Source organism: Phascolarctos cinereus, unplaced genomic scaffold (genome assembly GCF_003287225.1).
Source record: "Phascolarctos cinereus isolate Bilbo 61053 unplaced genomic scaffold, phaCin_HiC Scaffold_7;HRSCAF=346, whole genome shotgun sequence".
NCBI lineage: Eukaryota > Metazoa > Chordata > Mammalia > Diprotodontia > Phascolarctidae > Phascolarctos > Phascolarctos cinereus.
This window is the reverse complement of record NW_027556180.1, coordinates 94,958,442-94,964,777: the sequence shown is the minus strand read 5'-3', so window position 1 is coordinate 94,964,777 and position 6,336 is coordinate 94,958,442. Positions and strand designations below refer to the sequence as shown.

The window sequence follows — 6,336 nt, the reverse complement described above, 5'->3', positions numbered from 1 at the left end:
GCTAGCTATTTTGCTCATGGCAAAGAATTGGAAATTGAAGGGATGCCCATCAATTGCAGAATGTTTGAACAAATTGTGGTGTGTGATTGTGATATAGTACTATTATGTTATAAGAAATTGTGAGCAGGATGATTTCAGAAAAACCTGGGAACTTATATGAACTGATGCAAATTGAAGTGAGTAGAGTCAGAACATTGTAAACAGTAATAGCAGTTAAATATAACAATGATCACCTGTGAAAGGCTTAGCTCCTCTGATCAAAACAAAGATCCAAGACATTTCCAAAGGACCCGTGATTAAAAATGCTTTCTACCTTCAGAGAAAGAACTGATGAACTCTGAATGCAGATTGAATCACACTTTCAAACTTTGTTTTTCTTTGTGTACATCTTCTTTAACAACATAGTTAATACAGAGATAAGTTTTACATAATTATACATGTGCAACTGATATATTACTTGTCTTTCTCAAGGGATGGGGAAGGAGTGAGAGGGAGAGAGAAAATTTGGAACTCAAGGTTATAAAAATGAATGTTAAAAATTTTTACATATAATTGAAAATAATTAACAAATTAAATAAAATATATTTTTAAAAGAATAGCTTGTGATAGAGTAGTTTTGTCTACCTTTTTTGACAATGTTATTGAGTGGAAAGAATGGAAAATATTATAAATACAGATTACCTTAATTTCAGAAGGAATGTGGACTGTGTGCATGTTCCTCTAGCTTATCAATCAGGGGGAAAATGGTGAAGGAATGGATTGTAGAAATTCCCACCAAGCAGGTTTCTGAAGAAGAAGAGAAGAAATCATAATCCAGTATTAGGCAACTCATTTTCTTTTTGCCATTTGCCTTTGAATGATTATGATAGTTTCTGTTACTTTTCTGTAGAGAGAACCAATAAACTTTTTTTTAATTAATGAAAGTCCCATGATATAGATCTTAAGAGAGAGGTTTAAAAAAAAAAGTTGAGACAGTTAAGAGCAGTGTAGTTCAGAAAAATAAAATCAAACCTAGGTGAATCTTTATTTAGCCTAGTACAACAGCTTTTGAGATAGATGCTGGGTGTTCAGTAGGCACCTACATGGACCAATGTAGCCCCTTTTTGTTAGTAACTTGTCTTTATTCAATTACTATATGGAAATAGCAGAGGAAATGAAAAGTTTCACCTGTCTCTCATCCTTGGGCAGGGAACAAAAGAGATAAAGATGGATTTCAGCCAAGAAATGGTTTCTGCCTTTGGGAGGCACTGAGATGAAAGAGAAACTTGCTAGTCAGAAAGGACTTTGGGAGGGACTGTGTCTAGGGATCAAGTGGAATATACAATATCTATTAGATACAAATAATTCCTTGACTTTTGTTACCTGTCCTTTCACCTAATCCAATTAAACACTTTATTATCACGTGGGAGAGGTGAATCAATGAGACAGACATTCAAGGAGAGGGAGAAATAGAAGTGGCTCCCCAAATTTCCAGTCTTTTTATACTTTATACTCCCCTCTACATACTCTATGATCCAATGACATAGATTTTGTTCTTCCTCACACTTAACTATAAATCTCCTAACTATGTCTTTTCACTGGCTGTTCCTATATCAAGAACGCATTTCCTCCTAATTTGCCTCTTGGCTTCCTTTAAAACTCAGACCAAACCTCAATTTCTGTAGGAAGACTTCCCCAGCCTCTCACCCCATACTCCCCACCAACCACCCTGGTAACTCATTTATGAAATCATCTTACCTTTCATTATCACTGTATATATCGTGTATATAGCTGTTTGTTTCTTGTCTCACCTACCAGAATAAGAGCTCCTTGAGAACAGGAAATGTATTTTCTTAATTTTTTTTTTAGTGACTTGCCCAGAGTCACACAGCTAGGAAGGATTATGTGTCTGAGGCTGGATTTGAAGTCAGGTCCTCCTGACTCCTGGGCTGGTGTTCTATCCACTGTGCCACCTAGTTGCCCCAAGGGACTGTATTTTTGTCTTGTTCTTTATCCTCATTGATTAATATATGAGCCTAACATACAGTAAACACTTAATAAATGCATGTTGTCTGACTTACTGGCAAAACAATTAAGACAAACAAATCAAAAATTGGATTAGTGGGAAAACAAATACATGACCCTGGACTTGACAACAGTGAGGACCAAAATGCACTCACTATGTTTGGGTCAAAGTGGAGTGTGTCCAATTGTGACTAATCAGACCAATACAAGCTAGGAAGTCTTTAATACAGGTCAGACACAAATAGTCCATATGAAAATTTGGAGTAGAGATATCTCAAAATTTGTGCATCTCACATTTCTTTTGAGTTACTACAACCCTACTTTGCAGGAAGCACAGCACTTTCTTTGATGAGGGCATGCCATGCTGCGCTGTGTACTATGCCAGTGCCTCCCATGTCTCACAATCAATTCCAAATTTCTTCAGAGAGACCTTGAGAGTGTCATTGTATTACTTCTTCTGATCTCTGGGTGAGTGCTTGCCTTGTGTGAGTTTTCTGTGAAACAGTCTTTTAGGCAAATGTACATTTGGCATTTGAATAACATGACCAACCCATTGAAGTTACACACTGCAATAGAGTTTGAATGCTTGGCAGTTCAGCTCAAGAAAGGACCTCAGTTACTCAGCTCAGCAATAGCTCTTCTTCCTCCACAGTAGTCAGCTACAAACCCCAACTACCCAGCAACCATGTCAAAGAGCCCCACATTTGTCACTGATCTTGGCACCACTTACTTCTGTGTGGGAGTCTTCCAACATGGGAAAGTGGAGATCACTGCAGATGACCAAGGAAACAGGACCACCCCAATCTATATCACCTTCATCGACATAGAACGTGTAATCAATGACACTGGAAAGAATCGAGTTGCAATGAACCCCATCAACACAGTTTTTGATGCCAAATGTCTGATTGGTTACAGATTTGATGATACAGTTGTACAGTCAGACATGAATCATTCACCTTTCATGGTGGTGAATGATGCAGATAGGCTTAATGTCCAAGTGGAGTACAAAGGGGAGACCAAAAGTTTCTATCTGGAAGAAGTATCTTCTATAAAAGAAAGATGAAAGAAATTACTGAAGCTTACCTTGGGAAGACTGTCACAAATGTTGTGGTCACAGTACCAGCCTATTTCAATGATTCCCAACATCAGGCCACCAAAGATCCTGGAGCCATTGCTGGTTTCAATGTGCTTTGAATCATCAATGAGCCAACTGCTACTGCTATTGCTTATGGCTTGTACAAAAAGGTTGGTGCTGAGAGAAATGTGTTGACCTTCGACCTTGGAAGTGGTACTTTTGATGTCTCCATTCTTACCATTGAAGATGGCATCTTTGAGGTCAAGTCCACAGCTGGGGAAACCAACTTGGGCGGGGGGGGCTTTGACAACTGAATGGTCAACCATTTCATTGCAGAGTTCAAGTGAAAGCACAAGAGGGACATCAGTGAGAACAAGAAGGCTGTTCACCGTCTGCTTGTGAACGTGCAAAGCATACCCTCTTTTCTAGTATCCAGGCCAGTATTGAGATTGACTCCCTCTATGACGGTATGAACTTCTATACATCAATCACCCAAGCCCTTTTTGAAGATCTGAATGCTGATCTCTTCTGTGGCACACTGGACTTTGTGGACAAGTCCTTAAGAGATGCCAAGCTAGAGAAATCACAGATTCATGACATTGTCCTGGTGGGTGGTTCCACTCACATCTCCAAAATCCAAAAGCTTCTGCAAGACATCTTCAGGGGCAATGAGCTCAACAAGAGTATCCGTCCCAATGAGGTTACTGCCTATGGTGCATTGGTGCATCTATCCAGGCTGCCATTTTATCTGGAGAGAAATCTGAGAATGTGCAGTGCTTGCTGCTGTTGGATCTTCCTCCTCTTTCCCTTGGAGTCAAAACTGCTGGTGGTACATCAAATGTACTATCGCTGTCCCCACCAAGTATACACAGACCTTTACCACCTACTCAGACAACTAATCTGGTGTGTCTATTCAGATTTCTGAAGGTGAGAGAGTAATGACAAAGGATAACAACCTGCTTGGCAAGTTTGAGCTCATGGGAATCCCACCAGCACCCAGAGGTGTTCCTCAGATTGAAGTAACATTTGACATTGATGCAAATGGCATCCTCAATGTTTCTGCTGCAAATAAGAGCACAGGCAAGGAGAACAAGATCACTATCACCAATGATAAAGGTGGTCAGAGCAAAGAAGACACTGAGGGTATGGTCTAGGAGGCTGAGAAACACAAAGCTGAGGATGAGAGTCAGAGAGACAAGGTGTCTTCAAAGAATTGTCTTGAATCTTATGCTTTCAACATGAAGGCTATTGTAAAGGACGACAAACTGCAAGGCAAAATTGGTGATGAAGACAAACAGGAGATCCTTGACAAATGTAATGAGGTAATCAGCTAGCTGGATGAGAACCAGACCGCTGAGAAGGAAGAATTTGAGCATCAGCAGAAGGAACTGGAGAAGGTCTGCAATCTCATCATCACTAAGCTGTACCAGAGTGCAGGGGGCATGGCAGAAGGCATGCCTGGTGGGTTCCCAGGGGTTGAAGCAACCCTATCTGGAGGTGCTTCTTCAGGACCCACCATTGAAGAGGTCAGCTGAACACATTAGTCTACACAGCTTTCCAAAAACTGAAGGACTCAAATTTGTAGCCAAGGAAGTAGTGGTTTAAATGTAACATTTAAAACACTGTGCAAATCTGGGCATTCTGAATACATGAATGTGTGCAGAGGGAGAGAAGTGAACAATGTTGCACTTTATCAGTACTGTAAACAAGTGGAGATGTAATTCTTGTCCTGGAAAATAAAATCTATTTAAAATTGGCACTGTTAGAAAAAAAGAGGACCTCAGTGTCTGGTAATTTGTCTTGCCAGGTGACATTCAGAATCTTCTAAAGGCAATTTAAATGAAGTGATTCCGTTTTCTGGCATGGTGTTGGCATACTGTCCAGGCATATAAAAATGAAATCGGCACAAAGGCTCTGCAGACCTTCAGTTTGGTAGGTAGTCTAATATCTCTTTTCTCCTACACTTTCCTTCAGAACCTTCTGAACACTGAGCTAGCTCTGACAATTTCATCATCTACATAGACTTCCCTGAAAAGTAACCAATGGTTGCAGGTGTGAATGATACAGTGCTGGCTTGTGGACAACTTGTGTTTTCTTGGTGTTAATTATCATGCCAAAATTATCACAAGTGGCAGAGAATAAATGCATACTTAGTTGTATCTCAGCCTCAGAAGCTGCACTGAGTACACAATCATCTACAAACAAAAAGTCATACACCAACTTTCCCTCTTTAGTCTTGACTTGTAGCCTTTTCAAGTTAAATAATTTACCATCAGTGTGGCAGTTGCCATTTTCATCCCCATTGAAGGTAGCCAACAACATCACCAAAAACATCATGCTGAAAAGCATGGCAGCAAGCACACATCCCATTGGTACCTGAGAAAGCACAAGAGTGCAGTCTGTTATCCAGAACGCATGAAACCATATTGTCATGAAACTGACATGCAATACAGACGGATTTCTCTAGGCAACCAAATTTTGCCGTGATTTTCTACAAGCCCTTATGACTGACAGTATCAAAGACCTTGGTCAGATCAATGAATGTTGTGTACAGATCCTTGTTCTGCTGCTGGCATTTCTTCTGGAGCTGTCAGGCAGAAACACCATATCAACTATTCCTTAACCTTTTCTGAAAACACACTGGCTCTTGGGAAGATGACTGTCTTCTAAGTGAAGAATCAGCTAGTCAAGTATGACTCTGGCAAGAATCTTGGCAACAATGACTAAGAGAGAGTGAGCCCACTGCAATTGTCACAGGACAAACTATTTCCTTTTCCCATATAATGTAGTATATAGGATAGCATTGCTATTAGGGGTGAGTGGGTTAAAGGAGAGAACTACCAAGGAATAACTTGCATATCAGATCTGTAGATAATTCACAGCTGGATTCAGCTAGATTAACGTATTGAATTCAAGGTCTCAAAGCATATTGGAGCTCATCCCATCAAATAAAAAATAAATTGCAATACTCCTAATATATGCATATTTTAATTGTAAGTAATATATATCCTATAATACCAATATTATATTTATGTTATAAAATATACAAATATAAAAGGATAAGTTGAAGTTTATTTTATTCTATAACAGTATAAAATATTTACCTTCACTAAATATTATTACTTATCAATTTAATAAGAACAATGTGAATAAAAATGTTTACTTTTTTCAATATTGGATTAAAACTTTGTGATAAAATGATCTAAATTTTAGATTATAAAATATGGTTGTAAATTAAATTTATGTTTATATCTAAT

At 38.9% G+C, this 6,336-nt stretch overlaps 1 pseudogene; it reads left to right on the top strand.

Moving 5' to 3' along the window:
• The first annotated feature begins 2,689 nt into the window (after positions 1 to 2,689).
• On the top strand, positions 2,690 to 4,614 carry LOC110196749 (heat shock cognate 71 kDa protein pseudogene; annotated as a pseudogene).
• Positions 4,615 to 6,336: the final 1,722 nt, after the last annotated feature.